Here is a 19055-nt window from a genome sequence, read left to right as displayed (position 1 = left end):
TATACCCTCCTCACCATCAATTTTAGATCTCTTGTTGTTTCCTTGTGCCTAGGTTTGTTGGCTCCCTCTTACCTTTCCACCACCTCCCTCTCTCCCAGAACCATTGGTCTCAGAGGCAAAGGACATTTATAGAGGTATAAATACAGGCATGTACATATGTGAGCATATTTATATATAATTATATGTACATAGATCTATGTACATATATGTGAAATAATAAGGTAGCAGATGGACATTGGGCCTCCAAATACTCCACACAGGAACACTTTGTTCTAATAACCTGGCACTCTGTGATACTCACCTTCCCAACACAATCACTGAATACAAAATGGGTGCATAAGTACATGTGGTGAAGAAAGCTGATAGTGCCCAGCTATCAAAAGATATAGTATCTGGGGTCTTAAAAAAAGGCTTGAAGATAAACAAGCAACCATCTAGCTGTGAAGTAACAAATCCCACATGGAAGAAGTACACCAGCCTGTGTGATCATGAGGTGCTGATGGGATCAGGTATCAGGCATCAGAAGACCCAGAACAAGCAATCATAATCATCAGTATGAATGATGGGGTAGGGCAGAGTAGAGACCCAAAGCCCATCTGTAGATAATTAGAAATCCCTCATAGAAGGGTCACACGGAAGGGACGATCAGCCAAGGCGCAATATAGCACAAACAGGATATACAACATTCCTGTAGTTCTTCAGCGCTTTCTCACCTCCACTACCATGACCCCAATTCTACCTTACAAATTTGGCTAGACCAGCGCATGTACAATGGTACAGATAAGAGCTCTCAACACAGGGAATTTAGGACAGATAAACCTCCCCCTGGGAACAATAATTGAAGTAGGGATACCATAAAGGTAGGGGGAAGGGGGAGGCAGAAAGGGGAACAGATCAACATAATCGCCCCGCCCCCCATCCAAGGGGGATGAACAACAGAAACCTGGGGGAAGGGAGACAGCGATCAGTGTAAGATATGAAAATAATAATTTATAATTTATCAAAAGTTCCTGAGGGAGGGAGGGTGGAGGAGGGAGGAAAAAAATGAGAAGCTGATACCAAGACCTCAAGTAGAAAATATTTTGAAAAGGATGATGGCAACATATGTACAAATGTGCTTGACACAATAGATGGATGGATGGATCATTATAAGAGTTATAAGAGCCCCCAATAAAATGAGTGGAAAAAAAAAGAAATGTTAGCATAAATAAATGTGTGATATAACTAATTTTTAATAAATTGCAATTCTGTAAAAAGGTGAGCTTCAATCAATGCTGTGTTAGCAATTAATCTATTAACTGCAACTACCTTTCCAATTAATTTATCTGAGAAACAATATTTCAGGGTTCACATATTTAGTGTTGCTGAGTTTTCATGATTGTATTATTTATTTATAATTACTTAGATTGATGTTTTCATAAGTATAAATTATGACATTAAGGAGGTATTAATATTGTCTGATTTTATAAAAGCCAGAATATCATAAAATTAGTTCATTCAATGTTAAATGTAATTATCTAAATTTTATAAAAGATTGCATCAATATTTTATAGATGTATGTCATAATAAACTCTTTTACTAGTGTTCATCTGGAAAAAAGCATGAGACAAAGATATTTTTATTATTTGTTAATAAAAACATCTGATTTATAAGCAGTAATAGGTGAAAAAATGAATTTTATTGATGATTTGATCAATATGCATGAATGTTCTTTGATTTGCATGTTTGAGGGTACTGGTAATAAATCACAAAAGTTTTAAACTCCTATTTTTATACAACTGGCATTTCTAGTCACTTGTGTTATATAGTCACACCTTCTTGTTCCTTGTTAGTATATATCTTCCTCTATACTTTCCACAAAGTCTAAGGCCTCATTAAAATACTGTTTTACAAAATCAGATATACGGCAGCTCTAATCATGTCTCCTCAAACATGACCACATCCAGGGAAACCTTGATGGGAGACAAACAAACGGGTGTTTTCACTGTCCTCTGACAGTGCCAGAAAGAATTCCTGGGAATACCCAGGGATAATGCAGGGGTGAGGAGACAGGATGGATGCATGTTCTACAAACTACAGAAATGCCTTCAGAATCAGTCCTTCCTTTGGACAGTCCCCTGGGTGTGAGGTCAGGACACGGGGGAGATGATGATTTAAAGTTCATTGCATTAAATTGTGTTTATTGAATATGTACTATCCGTCCAATGGTGCTCTTGGGTTTGGGGAAATGTTGAGGTCGGAGAAGCTTCTTTGTCCTTTCCCTACCAGTACTAATAACTTGGTTCACTTTTCTTATCAATGGCATAGAAATCAAGAGATTAAATCATTCGAAGTAAAAAACCTAAGGAGATTTAAAGGAGATAAAGGAGTCTCCCATCCAGAAATACAACTTTCCTCTAGTTCCTAAAGGTTTCCTCCCCGCTCCCACTACCATGACTCGAATTCTATCTTGCAAGACTGGCTAGACCAGAGGAGGTACACTGGTACAGATAGGAACTGAAAATACAGGGAATCCAGGATGGATTAGCCCTATAGGACCAGTGGTGTGAGTGGCAAAACAGGGAGGGTAAAGGGAGAATGAGTAGGAAAGAGGGAACCGATTACATGGAACTGTGTGTGACCTCCTCCCTGGGGGACAGACAACCGAAAAGTGGGTGAAGGGAGAAGTCGGACAGGGCAAGATATGACAAAATACCCATTTATAAACTATCAAGGGCTCATGTGGGAGGGGGGAGCGGGGAGAGAGGGGAAAAATGAGGACCTAATGTCGGGGGTTTAAATGGAGAGAAAATGTTTTGAGAAATGATGTACAAATACGCTTTACACAATTGATGTGTGTATGGATTGGGATAACAGTTGTATGAGCCCCTAATAAAATGTTTAAAAAAAAAAATCAAAGTTCTCTTAATTTATACCCAAGGAATACCCCCAAACCCAATGAGTCATTTCCACTGCATGGTGGTGCTATCTAGGATTTCTGAGGCTGCAAATCTTTACCAAAGCAGACAGCACCATCTGTCTCTTGCAGAATACCTGGTGGGCTTGAACCACTGACCTTGCAACGAGTAGCTCAACGCTTTGTCTTTCAGGCTCTGATGGTGACGTTGTATAAAAAGTCTTGTTTCAGACTGGTATCTTTGGCTACTTAAAAAAAAAATCATTTTATTGGGAGCTCTTAACAGCTCTTATCACAATCAGTACATCCCTTATCACAATCAATACATCCATCCATTGTGTCAAGGACATTTGTACATAAGTTGCCATCATCATTTTCAAAACATTTTCTTTCTACTTGAGGCCTTGGTATCAGCTCCTCATTTCCCCCCTCCCCATCCTCCTTCCCGCCTTCCCTTCCTCCCTCCCTCAGACAGATAAACACCTTATGACCAGGGAAGGTGTGGCGGAAAAGGGGGAACGGATCACAATGATTTACATATAACCCCTTCCTGTGGGGATGGACAACAGAAAAGTGGGTGAAGGGAGACAGCAGTCACTGTAAGACGTGTGGGTGGGGATTTATAATTTATAAATTATCATGGCTACTTTTTGAAAGACCGTCTCCCCCAATTCATTGCCTTAGACATCAAGATGCTCCGACCCTGTCCTTCGTAAGAAAGTTGATGAAGTGTTAGCAGGAAAATACTGCATTTCTCCTGTTATTTGGATGAATAGCCTGGGTCCTTCTCTTTCTTATAGGTACATTATAAAGTAGAAGCCATGCATAGTTTTTCAGAATTCAAAGAAAGATACAAGAATTTCGTAGAACATGTCATGTTTTCACTTACCGTACTTGATTATAGAAACTTGACTTAAATGTTTCTTGGAATTAAGTGATGGAGGCTTTGTGCTATCACACTAGGCATTTTAGTGAGAGTTTAAAACCTACTCTTCACAGAGGAAGGCATGGTGGTGACATGCCAAATGGCCACACTATGAATATACCTTTGCCTATAAGTGCAGGATTTTCACACAGTTTCTAGGATACATATGAATGAATGAAAACCTCAGTAAGCATTTATAACCTGAATTAAAGGACAAACATACCATGTTTTCAATTTGAAGCACTTAGAAAATGGGTTTGATAATTTCCAAAGTGAGTGGCCCTTTAAATTGATTTTAGTTACTGCAGTATAATTTGTTTAAAAATTGGAAAAAAAGTCATTTTGTGTAATCTAATGAAGACTGAGATCACTCAGTTATTTAGTAAAGAAAATAAAAGTAGTCGAAAAATATGTTTATTACCCACAACTCTTTCTCTCGTTGATCTTAACCTTTCTCTGTTAATCACATAAGTACATGTCTTCCCAGTGTCTCCTTTTCTTTTCCCTCGAAGTGTTTAGTACTGTGCTCTCTTAGAAAAATCTGTCTTTTAAGAATTGTTATCCTCTTCCATATTGCATCCCTATATCATTCCCCTACATATCATAATCATCCTAATTTTATTTCCCCCTTTGTTTTTCTCCTTTGTATCCACTTTTATTACATCATCAACCATATGGCTTCCAGATCTTCCTACCCCACCCACCTGCAGCATTCAGAATCGCCCCCTTTAGAAATAGCACAGTATGATGTGTTCTATGTATTTCTACCTTATCTTTACGGTGTCTCGTTCACCTCTTTGGTTTTTAGTGAATACACCCCTTGAAAAATATGACACTTACGGTGTTTTCACATTTATCTCAACCTCATAAAAGAATTAGCAGTTTTTCAGTTCGGAGTTTTCTTTTCCTGTTCTGGAGGTAATGTCAGAGTCCATGAAACCGGGTCAGGTAGAAAATCCTGCACCGACAGCTCTATTGCTCTTTAGTAAAGCCTCAGGAAGTCATTCCTATCACTGATGGACCATTCAGAAAATTGACCTAATTTCAGAGAATTGTCTCAGGATTTTCCAGCAGTTCTATATGTAAAAATGCCCGGAGAATCAGCATTTATGGAGAATGTATAATTAATACATCATATTCTCAAGATAATTGGAGTCACTTTATAATAAAAGTCACACTTAACACTTAGATTATTAAAATCTGCCATTAAAAGCTAATTAAACAATCAAATATAGTAAGTACAAAGGGAATAAATCAAACTTAATATTCTATTATTTTTTTGTCAGACATTGACTAATACTCATTGTCAGGTCTAATTTAGGCTCTAGATTAGAAAGCAAAATTAGATTATAGAAAGGGGCTTCAAAAAGTTTGTGGAAAATGAAATTAAAGGATAAACATTTAAAAAATATAAACTTTATTGATCTGCTTTAGCTCTGTCAAGTTCAAGACACTTTTGTAAGCAGTGAAACCACCCATTTAGTCCATTCCCCAAAATTGAGGGTCCTGGAAATTTGACCAAGACAGTGCAATCTTCTTTACATTATTAATTGAAGAAAAATAGGTACCCTTTAGAGATTTAAAAAATTTTTTGAGATTAGAAAGCAAAATGAAGTTAGAAGGGCCAAATTAAGATGGTAGGTTGAATGCCTAATGATTTATCATTGAAACTCTTAGAAAATCGCCCTTGTTTGGTGAGAGGGCCAAGCAGGAGCGCTCTCGTAGTGGTCAAGTTTTCGTGGCCATTTTTCTGTGGGGTATGGAGTGAACGCTCGCAGAAGCAGCAACAGAGGAATCCCTTGACCATCAAAAACGGAGCCACCAGCAGCACACAGGCCCCAGCCCGAAGTGGTAAAGGCAGCAGAAGCACCAGGGACCACAGTACCTGAACCAGGAGATAGAGCAGAAGAGCCACACTGAGAGCACCGGAGCGAGCCGTGGGCATCCTAAATCACAGAAGGAATAAAGCTGAGGACCTTCGGAGAGGAAGTTAGCCTGCAGATTGGGGTGTCCTAGGACATTTATCAGCCCCAAAGGAGCTTTGTAATGCTTGCCTAAGCAAAGCAGACACAAGGGACCACATGGCTGCGAGGCCAAGGTTCAAAAAGAGGCATGCCTGCCAGCATAACTGAGAAGGTATCTTTACCGTTTTGCAACCTGTTAACTTTCCTAATCAACCTACAGCAGCGTCGTCTGTGAGCTCTGAGAGCGCGTTGCGTTGGACAGTCAAACCAGTGGAGAAGAGAGGGTTGCGAGGGGTGTGATTGGTGTCTGAGTAGGTAGGAAGGGGGGAAGGTGGAGACCTGTCTGACGCTGCCTCACGGGAACGTCTGGGAGCAGCTCAGGGTTGGAATCTCCCTCCCTTAAGCGCAGCTGGAGGGGGTCAGCCGTGGCCTCGCTGCCTTTTCTTCAGTACCCAAATGAGCAAGCCTCCGGGCAGATGAACACAGTTCATAAACTCAACTCTGCGCTGCTATTCCTGACATCGTGTTTTTGCTTCTCGGCTTTCTGTTTTCTTCACATTCATACTTTTCAACGCAGGCCATTATTTGAAGCCCCGCTGTAGATTTGAGCACACTGTTTGGGCTCTGAAAGTCCAAACTTTAGAATTAGACCTTGATGGCTTTTTTGATCTGTGATCTGAAATCAGTTTGCCTTTCCAAATCCGACTCCACCTGCCCTTTGGCATCATTATGTTCCACTTCGCATGGACCCACTCATCATTTCCGACCAACCTCCAGCACGTTCAAAATGTTGCGGTCATGTCTTTGCTCACATGATTCCCTGTGTGTTGCGAGTGGCTATCCAAACCCTCCGTCTCTTATAAAACACAGTCCAGGTTTCCCTAGGTTCTCTGGTATTCCATGCAGGAAACAAAACTCGCTATTTTCTGATCTTTAACAGATAAGAATAGTACTTCATCTGTACCTCTTTCCATATACTTATGATTTTCCTTTTACAGTATAATTAAGTTTATGTTAATTCTCTCCCCTATAAACCACTTAGAGAGAATCTGGTCTCGCTCATCACTGGAGCAGTGATAATAGTTAACATTTGTTGGGGACTTACACTCAGTTATTTTTATGTTTAATACAACTGGTAAAGATTACTGAATGAAATAGCAAATAAAGCGTGGTTATATCAATTGCTCCACTAAAAATGAAGCTTCATTTATCAAATTTAGTGCTAATAACAACTCTTAAGAGGCAAATATTGTTAAATTATTCTAAATGGGTGGGAACATAGAACTAAGAAACATCCCAGAAAACACACAGTAAATAAGTGATGGGGACACAATTCTCACCCACAAATATCTAACTAAAATCCAAACTCTTGACTATTAATCTGTACCGTCATGGTTGTGTCCCCATCTATATGTTATTTTCCCTTTCTCTCTCAGATTACATATACACTTTTCCACAAAGGAAACAATTACAATGATTTATTGAATAAATAAATGGGTGAATAATCATGAAAGAATAATACTTGAGGGATACCTATTTATTTGTTTAGTTATTTCTGTTCAAGCCTTAAGATAGGTGGGTGCTGAGCAGCAAATTAAGATGGCTTTTCTAATCATAGTCTTTGGAACTTCCACCAAATGACTTTTTCCTGTTTAGTCTGAGTAAGAAGATGGAGGAGAATACACAGATAGGATTATATGATTTAGCGATGAATGATTCTTATGGATTAATTGCTAGTGCCATGCTACTGGGTATAAAAAGAAGAGGAACGTAAAAGGAAATAGAGGATAGAATTAGGAGGCAAAGGACATTTATAGAGGTATAAATAGAGACATGTACATATAAAAATATATTTATAATAATAGAGACTTAGGTCTATGTACAAATATTTATATGTTAAGTATAAAGGTAGCAGATGGACATTGGGCCTCTACTCAAGTCCTCCAACACAAGCACACTTTGTTCTAATAGCCCGGCCTTCTGTGATGTTCACCTTCCCGACACGATTGCTGAAGACAAAGCGGGTACATTGCAAATGTGGTGAAGAAAGCTGATGGTGCCCGGCTATTAGATGATATAGCATCTGGGGTCTTAAAGGCTTGAAGAGGCTTGAAGTTAAACAAGTGGCCATCTAGCAGGGAAGCAATAAAGCCCACACAGAAGACGCACACTAGCCTGTGATCACATTGTGTTGACAGGATCAGCTGTCAGGCATCGGAAGACCCCAGACAAACAGTCATATCGATGTGACCTGGGCCAGAGTGGAGACCCAAAGCCCATCTGTAGGAAACTGGACACCCCGTCACAGAAGGGTCACAAGGAAGGGAAGAGGCAGCCAGGGTGAATTATAGGACATACTTCATACCAGATATATTAGTTGAAAAAAAAAATATCTGTCCTAGCTTCTTTAGGCTGCCGTAACAAAATTCCACATATTAGATTTCTTACAGGAATAGGAATTTATTGCCTCACAGTTCTAGAGGCTAGAAGTCTAATTTAGGGTATCAACTGTATTGGTTGTTTTTTTATTTAAAAGGTTTAAAAATTTTTTATATATATTTATATAGATAGATAACATAAAAATAAACAATTTATAAAGCAGTACAAATGGCTCAGTAAAAAGGGTTTTAATGATATATATTTCATATATCATACAATTCAATAGTTTAATTGCATCAAGAAGAGTTGTACAACCATCACCACGATCGGTTTTAGAATATTTTCTTCATTCTTATACTCATTAGCTCCCAATTTCCCCCTAACCTCCCCTGCCATACCTCCTATTAATCCAGTTACTTTCTCTATAGATTTACCTATCCTGGATTTCATACACAGAAAACATGTACAGAAAAAAATGAAACCAAAAAAATCTAACAGCAACAAAGTGAAACAGAGACAAACCTCAATTGAGAAGAGAGCAGAAAATATTAAAATCTAGAACAATTTAAAATGGATCAAAAGGGAGATCGAATGATGTTACATTTTCACCTAAACACACCGGCAGCAATCACTTTCCAATGCAGTCCGCATGACAGCAGAGTTATTCACATGCCTCTGACCACAGACCAGGCTTAGGTTGTTTTTTTTTGAGGAGTCCGAAAGAAAAATTGCCCATGACTGTCTTCTAGCTTCTGGTAACTTAAGGCAATCCAGTTTGGCCTCGTGTTAACTTAAATTGGTAAAATCTTCAAAGAACTTATTTCCACTTGGAATCACACTCAGAGATTTGGACATTAGGATTTTGTCATATCTTTTATGGGGACATAATTCAATACATAACTTTCTGAGCTTGTTTATTTCCTATTTACACTTTAAGTTGTTAACTGAGGTTAAGATCACTGAAAAGTTCAAGCTGTGTCTTATTTTTATATGTATCAGGCAGAATTTTTCAATGCAACTGGATAGGGGATATTAGCTGGTAAAAAGACATCATTAAAAAATGGTAATCATGTAACTATTAAATTAAGAGCAAGTTCCCACATTTCAAATTTTAGAGAAAGTGATGGCAAAAGTATCAGGTCACAAAAGACCTGGATTTGAGTTGTCTGCTTTAGTAGGCGTGAGCCTTTGTGTAAATCAGCATATCTGCGTTCACCTCACTGCTCTGTAAAATTGAAAGACTACCGGAGCTGCCTGGCAAAAAGAATGACTTAAAAGCACAAAGAAACACTTTTTATAAACATAAAAATATGTTATTATTCTACTAAGCACATTCAGTTTCTCTCAACAGACCCAAACCTTTACCAGACTTTAATGAGCTGTATTGTGGGTTCTTCCATTTTATTTTTAACATATCTAGAAGTGGATATGTCTGACACTTAAAGCATTCTCCCTCATTTTCTTTTTCATACTGAGAATCATTTTTTTATGAGAATGAATGGAATCCATGAGCATTTCTGCTTATGATTCCCTCACTCTATTTATACCTTTTCTCTCTAGGCACGAAGGTGGCTTTGCAAGAGCACAATGAATTTCACATTTGAGAGATGATCCACTCTTGTGAAAAAACAAAAATTAGTGCAATCAGAAAACAATGTTCATTTTCTTCCTGTGACAATCTGAGAAGTGTTAAATGAGAAGATCTTTCCTTTTATTCCCCTGATTTGTTTTCTATTCTAGTTAATGAACATAATGATGGTGAGGAATTACACCAAAATAACCCATTTTGGTACTTCTTAGGTACATATTATTTCTCAATTATTTAGGAAGGCTTAGAGCTGAATATAAGTTTATCAGTGACATAATTTTTCCTTATAACCAATTGATTTAATTCTACAATGTTCCCTCTTCTAAGCAGTATATTGCCAGATCTGAAATATGAGTTATATCTCTTTCAGATACATTTTAAAATATACTAGATACACTGTTTTGTTATCAAGTTGATTTAAGTGTACCTATAAATTCTCACAAGCGCTCTTGAAAAATGGTTTGTTTTTTTATAATATACATTGTGTTATATTTTTCTTAAGGCAATGTTAGAATTACTCTTTTTTCCTAAATTATATAGGTATATATTATATTAGTATTACAGGTACTTGAACTTAAAAAGTTAGATCACACTAACACAATTTTAAGCAAAAACCAGCTAGTTCTAATCCACTACTTCTTACTGGTGAGAGTGACTCAGTTCTTTCCAAAGTTGGGGAACTTTCAGTATTAATATTTTTAATTAATAAGCTTATTCTCTAATTTTAACAATTGCATTTCAGACATTATTTGTTCCTTTATACTATATACAATTTGCCTCTTCCCAATACCTCGATTTTTGCTTAATTGGATTTTTTTGTAATGCTCACTAGGACGTCATAAGATCTGCTATTGTTTTGCCGAGTCGAGCTGTATTTTTGTACTTTCTTTCTTGTATAACTTTTGTGTAAGCATTTGCATTTGGGGGGGGGTTGTTTTTCTAATTTTTTACAATCATTGTTTTCCGTGACTGCTGCTTCCATGAGCCTAGAGTATGGATACAGTTGAAATGAAATCCTTGAGACCAGAAATCAAATGACATGTTACTTAGGGCGCAAGACCCATGCATCAAAATGTTCAGGAGCAAAGATGTCACTTTACAAACTAAGAAACTGCCTGCCCAAGGCATGGTCTGGCTGATTGCCTCACGTGTGTGTGAAAGTTGGACCATGACTAAGAAAGAGGTGGTAAGAGTTGTAGGAGCCCCCACTAACATGATTAAAAAAGAAAAGAAAAGAAAGTGGGAAGTTGATGCCAGGGGCTCAAGTAGAAAGAAAATGTTTTTTAAAAAGATGATGACAATATATGTACAGATGTTTTTGATGAAATGGATGTATGTATGGATTGTAATAGCTATAAGAGCCCCCAATAAAATAAAATTAAAATTAAAAAAGGAAAAAAAAAAGAATTGACACAGGATTATAGTGTTGATAAAAACATTGAAAGTACCATGAAGAACAAACCAATCTGTCTTGGAAGTGCAGCCAAAATGCTACTGAGAAGAGAGATGGCTAGGCTTCGTCTCACGTGTTTTGGACACGTGCTTTGCGGAGACCAGCCCCTGGAAAAGGACCTCAGACCTGCTGAAGGAGAGGGACAGAGAGAAGAGGAAGGTCCGCCATCAGCTGGGTAGACACAGTGGCTGCACAGTGCAAGGGTGACGCAGAGCCCAGCATAGGTCGTTCTCTGTACATGGACCGTTATGAGTTAAACTTGTATAGCAAATAACAAGTTTTCCTTGGACTCCGATTTTAGTTTTATCCTTCCCAACAGTTTCTTCTTATACTTTTTTATCAAGCTGAACTCACCAAATAATGTATCAGTCGATTGCTCATTTTCTTAGAAACCATGCTCCTGGACACAGCCTTCTTTCTGTCCTAATTTAGACCAGTAAATCTCTCGGCACCTTTACAAATGTTCTTTTCCATCATCCTAGGACTTCCCTTTCCTTTTGTATTGTGTTGCCTCTCCAGTTTTCTGGATTTTTAAACTTATCTTTTATGATTTTACATTTGATGGTACATATTCTCCAGTAGCTTCACCCCAAAGAATGGAAATGCATGGAGGAATTTCATATTTTAAAATATTCTTATTGCTCCCTCTGTTTTTATTACCCAGTGCTGCCATAACTAATTTACCTCCGGTGGGTTACTTTAAAGAACACGTTTTTTTTTTAAGTGTGAGGAATAAAACTTCAAATCAATGTCTTGACTATGTTGATTCCTGCTTTGAGCCTAACCAGTGGTATTAGTTTTTCTTTGCTTTAGATAATCCTCACGTGTCGTATTTCTTCTCCTTTGTGTGTGTCTCTCGACCTATTCTCTATTCTGATCTTTTTATAATTTAGAGGTCGTTAGGTTCAGGATCCACTCTACACTAATATGACTTCAATTAATTGGTGGTTTATAACACCTTATTAAAGGCAATTGTATTATATTTTATTACATTGTAAAAATATTTATATTATATTATATTCATTTGGAATTACATTTCATTATGTTATGAAAGCTGTGATACTTTGAGTCTATGTCTGAGATAGTTTATTGTGCCAGCCTGGCCAATAAACACAAGTGGGATTAACTGACGGGCAGAGAGATAAATGGCTCTGTGAGCCTCGCCTTTCTGGTCTCTCGCTCTTTGATCATCGGACCAGTGTGCAGCTGCCTTGCTTGTTCTGTACCTCAATTTACAGGCTACACTACCTGTGGGACCCCTAGCCTGTGGACTGTGTCACTGTAAGTTGAGGTCCCTTTATGACATCTCTGGGGTTGTTGGTTGACAGTTGGTAATCTGCCTTGTGGTTGGCTGCTGTGCTGAGATAGCCTAGCTCTCTCTATAAATAGAGCAAGATCTGGCAGCAGACCAGACTTGAAGACTGCTAGTCTCTCACAACTCTCTCTCTCTCACGGGAGTGAGTTGTGCTGAGCCACTTGTACTGCTTTATAATTTAACTGTTCATTTCTTGTATTATATATCCATCTATCTGTATATAATCTAACAGTTCATTTCTTGTGTTACATATTTAATTATCTTTATAAATAAATATATAAAAGTATCAGCAATCTGGTTTCATCTCTCTAGAGAACCCTGTCTAGCACAATGTCAACTAGACAATCCTAGGTGAAGGTTGGGGGTGAAGCACAACTGATCAATCAGGTTGCAACCTGATGACATTTCTCTGGGGGTGTGTGGCTTTTATATTTAAAAAGTTATCAAAATCAAGTTCTATTTGGCCTTTCACCTTCTGCAACTGGATCCTGCATCTGGTTCCTCAGTCTCCTGGCTGCTGCCTACCCCTGCCCTCCCACTCGTTCCATCCTTCTCAGCTTTCACACCTACACAAATCAGGAGAAACTCACCTTGAATCAGATAGGACTTATGTACCACAAATGTGTAAGCCATTTCTCAATATAAATATTTCTATATAAAAATACATATAAGCATCACTGCTTTTGCTTCTCTATAGAACACAACCTAGCACACAAAATCTTCTACTCTACCCAAGACCAACTGACTGAGTCATATGTAGCTACTCCAGGACACCAACTAGACCAGCGTTTGGCCAAACTCCTGGGGATCAATGACAAGCCAAGTTGATACATAACATAAAATTAGCCATCACACTTGTGCAGTTGATTAACAATTTGTCTGCAAAAAAAAAAAAAAATCATTATTCCCCTTTAGAACTCTTTTTTTTTTCTTTTAAATCTCTGGTCATCTGAAATTCTAGACAAATATTCTGTGATGTTTATCTTTTTATACTCTTAAGTGGACACTCACTGGGTTCTTTCAATCCATAGTCCTTTTCTGTTAAAACAAAATGTTCACTACCATAGGGCCCATTCTGACTTATCGGAAACCTATGTAGGGTTCTCAAGACTGTACATCGGTTTTTAAAACTCAATGTCTTTTTAAAATTTTTAATAGTTTAATTGGCACTTTGTCCATGTACCATACAATTCAATAGTTCATTCATATCAAGAAGAGTTGTACAATCATTACCAAATCAATTTTAGAAAATTCTTCCTTGTACTCCTTGTGATTTGTGTCATTATTGTTTTGAATTTTGGAAAAAATATGCATAAGAAAACATTTACTTCTACATGTATAATTCAATGCCACTGATTATACTCTTCATGTTGTACAACCATTATTAATGTCCCTCTCCAAATTGTCCCACCATCATTAAAATAAACTCAAAGTCCTCTAAGCAAAAACTTCCGTCTTCACCCATGGTAACTATAGGCCAAGGTTGGTTCCTTTTCTTTGTTGATTTATTGATATAATATTCACATATCATACACTTCTATAGTTAAATTGTATTTAAAAATAGTTGTATATAAATAATCACAATCAGTTCTAATGATATCTCCCCCTACTACATCATCAATTGCTCCCCAATCCCCTTCACTCTCCCAGTTCCCAATAAAGAATTGCATAAGTTATTGTCTCTATGCAACGAAATATGTGCTTCATTTACTGGGAAATCTAACAGAAGCAATAAAAAACAAAAGAAAATGAACTAGAAAACCCAATAATAATAATATAAATATAAAAATGAAAATAAAGAGTAAGAAAGAAAAGACCACCAGCAATATTTAAAAAGCCAGGGAAGAAATTCTGTCTTGGAACAACTGAGAAATATTTGAGCCTAGAGCAAATTCATGTTGGGTCAAGAGGGAGGTCAACTGACCAAGTATCATATCATGGTTCAATCCATCGTAATCAAATTAACAATAATCTCTGAGTATAGTGTCTGATACTAAAGCTGTTCACGTCACTTGCCTGTGTCCAGAGGGGATCTGCCAAAGGCTTAATCTGACTAGATACTCTGCAGATGGATTTTGGGTTCCCACTGTCCTCCAAAGCCTTCTACAAATTGTTCACAATTTAAGCTCTGATACTTTTCCCTTCATTATATTTGGATTGTTATTATCATCTTTGAATCACACAGGTTGATATGCATCTTCAATGTACACTTAGTTGATGCCTCACTTAGATGGCTGCTTGTGTGAATACAAACCTTTTAAGACACTATTTCAATTGATAGGCAGGCACCATCTGCTTTCTTCACCACACTCTGCTGTAGCACCCTTATCTTCAGTGACCTCTTCTTGTAGGGGAGTATGGAACAAGGCCAAACAATTAGAATTAACTGTTCATGGATTGAGGCTAGAATTAAGTGGGAGCCAAGAATCCATTTGTATATCCTCAGGTTCTGAACTGCTCTGGTTTACTTTGGTGGTCATGTTATGACAAAAACAAAGAGCTAACAACAACAACAAAACAAACAAAAAAGAAAAATATTGTTAATCATTCCTCTTAAGTATAAGGCAATTGTATTGATAACATCAATAATCTATCCAATGGCATAGAATTTAAGACACTGTTGATAGGAGGAGTTTATGCATTTATAGTCCAACTGAGAGCTGAAATCCATGATTGTTGCTTTGTACAGACTACTTGATTGAGCTCTTTTTAAATGGAACATGGGGGTTGGTGCTAGGGGGACATTTCCTGTCTCAGTTCTTATAAGAGCAGACTCTTGCCTCTCAGATTACAACCTGTCATATTAATGTAAGGTGTGTATTGAGGTACTAAATATATGGTGGTTCTGGGTCCACGTTCATTGGATACCCACTAAGCCAGAGGTCCCACTCAAGGTTCAATGACTGCCCTTTACACAGTCGTGTGTGTGTGTGTGTGTGTGTGTGTGTGTGTCATCCTTTGCTTGATTTCCCATCAGAACATTCCAGTCCTAAATCCAAGGGTATAGGTTGCTTTGAGTTAGGGCCCAGTTGTTCAGTTGGGCTTCCACGCTGAGTCCTTCTGGTGTGGCCCTTGGGGGATGCAATGTAAGGCCAGTGTCTAATGTCATCATCATGCTTAGTCTATGGTGAGGTTCACTGAGGGTTGAGTAGAAACGTATTTGACATCTCTACTCAGTATACCATAGAGCCGGGTTTTTTCTCCCCTTAGGTTCCCTACAATTATTGTTTAGCATTGCTTCCCGATGTGAGGTTGCTTCTCCCTATGTACGCACCATACCCACCAGCAGAAGCATCAAGGCCTCCTCTGAAATGTAGATGCTCCCCTGGACTTAACTTGATTTTCCAGGAAGGGTCTCCTCTTATTTCTGTAGAGCGCTTGTTGATTTGTCACAAGGGCTGTTACTCTTCACAGAAGCAGAGAGCTTCAGCTTTCTCAGAGCAGCTGCTGGTTTTTAATCACTGACCTTGTAGTTGGCAGTTCATCTCTCCGCATAATTCCTGTATATAATTTCTTAATTTTTTCCCAAAATGTTCCTGTATTCTATGGAAATACAGGAGGCCCTAAATATTATCCATTAAAAATATCCTGAATTAAGTCTCAAATTTTTATATGATTTTCTTTCTGATTTCATTTCTCTTTTCCAGTGAGATTTTCTCAAAATATTCCCTATTCTCTTGGTCTTCTGGTCAGTCCACTGATTTTAAAAATGTATTTCATTAATATTTTAAGTGTCTTAAATAGCATCTCATCTTTGCTTCATAGGTGTAATATTTTGTGTTCTAGATGGCTAGTTTTACTTTTGCCCTTTTTGTTCACTCATTTGTACACGTCGTCTCAAATTTCCTCTTTGTGTGTGTGTGTGTGTGTGTGTGTGTGTGTGTGTGTGTTGATTTGGGGCTCTATATTTCATCTTCTAACTTTGTTCATATATTTGATATCACTAAGATACTGGTTGGCATTGTATGCTTGGGGATGGATGTATACTAGACTCTGGCTAGGGTGAAGTTGGTCAATTTTCCAGATTTTGGCTTTGGGGACATTCTCACCTGCCAAGTATCTATCTTTCTCTCCCTTGGATTTTTCAGCTACTCCATAAAACACTCCCCCAGTCTCCTATGTTAAAGTCAGAGTGAGTTATAGGCTAAGGATATTATGAGGTGTTTGATTTTTTTTTTTTGGTAGACTATGTTTCGTGGAAAAACGCAATGAAAAATTATGGTATTTTTGTATGAACCTTTTTAATCCCCCTTGTATATAGAGTCTCAGCATTATATACGCGATCCTCTATGGAATTCAAGTTTTTCACTCACACTTGTGCTGTGTTTAGTATCTCTGTGCTCATTACCTACTTTATTCAGTTCCCATAAGGATGAGACAGACCAGCCTTCCAATGCCTGGGAAAGAGGTAGCCACTTCCTATAGAGGGTTGGGACAAGGAACGGGCAGTCCTGGAGGTCAGTGCGGTTCTGTTCAGCCCTGTATCTCCTGCTCTGTGGTACCTGACATCTCAAAGGACTACGTCTTTTAGGGGTTCTGTGTAGGCAAATAGGAGCAGTAGCTTGTTTCGCACGGTTGCCTCTTTCTTTGGGCACTTGGTTACTCCTTCCTTTGCTCTTCAACTTCAATTATCTCGTAGTTTTTTATCTTCCAAAACTCCTTGATGTCTCTTGCTGATGCTTATCTTGCACGCTTTCTCTTTTATTTTTACAAGTGTACATCAATCTGAACCCACCACTTTCCTTTGGTAAGGCCCTGGAGGATGGAGAAGAGGGATAACAACCATGTTTAAAGGGAAAAGTATTCTCAGGTTTCAAAACACTAAAAGGGAAATAAATTATCTCACCAAATGCATGAACATCTTTTTAAATTTGCATTTCAAACTGCTCTACTAGCCCAGGAATATTTTAAGCAGTTTATATGAGAACAGTTTTAGTTTAAAACGTGGCTTCCTAGCCTATCTTGAGGTGTTGAAAAAACTATGAGTCAAAATAAACTAAAGAAAATTGGTAACCAATGTCTATAGCTATTCTATATATATTTCTATAATATAATAGCTATATAATATAATAGCTATAATATAATATAATATATATCTATAGCTATAATATATATGTCTATAGCTATAATGTATATGTCTATAGCTCTTATATATATATTGAGGACTAAGGTGCTCCTGAACAAGCCAGGGTATTTTCAGTTTTCAATATGCATGTGAAAATTGGACATTGAATTAAAAAAAGATCTCGGAAGAATTGAAGCATTCGGATTTTGGTTCTGGAGAAGAATATCGAAAGTACCGTGGACTGCTCAGAAGACAAACTGGTCTGTCTTGGAAGAAATACAGCCAGAGTGCTGCTCTGAGGCAAAGATGGTGAGACTTCATCTGACGTACTTTGCACATACGTCAGGAGAAGCCAGTTCCTGCAGAAGGACGTCAGGTTAGGTAGGGCAGACGGGCAGCAATGGAGCAGGAAGGCCCTCAAGGGAATGGTTTGATATTACACAACCACGGGCCCAGACACGGGAACGATTGTAAGGAGGGCACAGGACTGGGCACTGTTTCATTCTGTTGTGCTTAAGGTTGCTATGGGTTGGAACTGGCTCGATTAGCATCTAACCACATCACCACATTTACACATTGTGAATCACTGAGAAAAATTTAAAGATATATATTTTAATCAGAGATGGTATATTCCTCTTTAAAGATAAAATATTTCATAAATTTTAATCTCTTAATGCCAAAATCACTGTTAGCTTTTTCCAAGTTAGTTCAGTGCAGCATTTAGTCTTGGACGATTTTATCTAGCTCTCTATGTGAATTGGCCATACAAGCCTTTGACTTTGCTTCTTTCTGTCTTATCACTTACTTTAGATAGTACAAAGACTTCCCTCCAGTATTGAAGTGTGGAGGGAAGAGATAAAGATCAAATTACCTGTGCAAGAAAGAGAAACGGATGACTTATCATGTTTTCACATTCCTAAGGTTTCCAGGTGAAATTTCCTACCATAAATGTCACCCAGACACGTGACTTTCTCTTTCTAAGAATGGCGTTTGAATTGCTGTGAATTATTTTGCCTGTGGGACTAAAAGGCAGACAGAGCCTCCAGATTTATTCTGGTAGTGCCTTTACACTATGAGGAGTGAGATTTATTTAATTAAAATGATTGCGAAAGGCACACGAAGGTAGTCGTCATATACCTAGTGAGGATGTTATAAACAGTCCCTGTTAGAAGAGTTTTTTCCAGAGCCAATCACTTAAATTTTTGCTTCTCCCATGGCTTTTTCTCCTGGACAGGATGAAGTGGCTATGAGGAGCTTGAGGGCCATGGTATCTTTCTTAAAGGCGGGGCAGCCATCCATTGTCCCTCCCTGGCAGCGCATTCCATAGGTAAGCCCGTCTTACCAACTACGAGGTCGATATCAACAATATTTTTAAGTTTTTATGCATGTTGTCTCCGCAGGCCTGTCTGGATGGGACAGGCTGGATGAACAATCTGGAGGAGAAAACAATGGGACTGACAGTTCCGGGGG

The sequence above is a fragment of the Echinops telfairi genome, unplaced genomic scaffold (genome assembly GCF_000313985.2).
Source record: "Echinops telfairi isolate 266 unplaced genomic scaffold, ASM31398v2 ScPeMD7_3533;HRSCAF=4204_1, whole genome shotgun sequence".
Taxonomy (NCBI): Eukaryota; Metazoa; Chordata; class Mammalia; order Afrosoricida; family Tenrecidae; genus Echinops; species Echinops telfairi.
Note: the sequence above shows the minus strand (reverse complement) of the source record.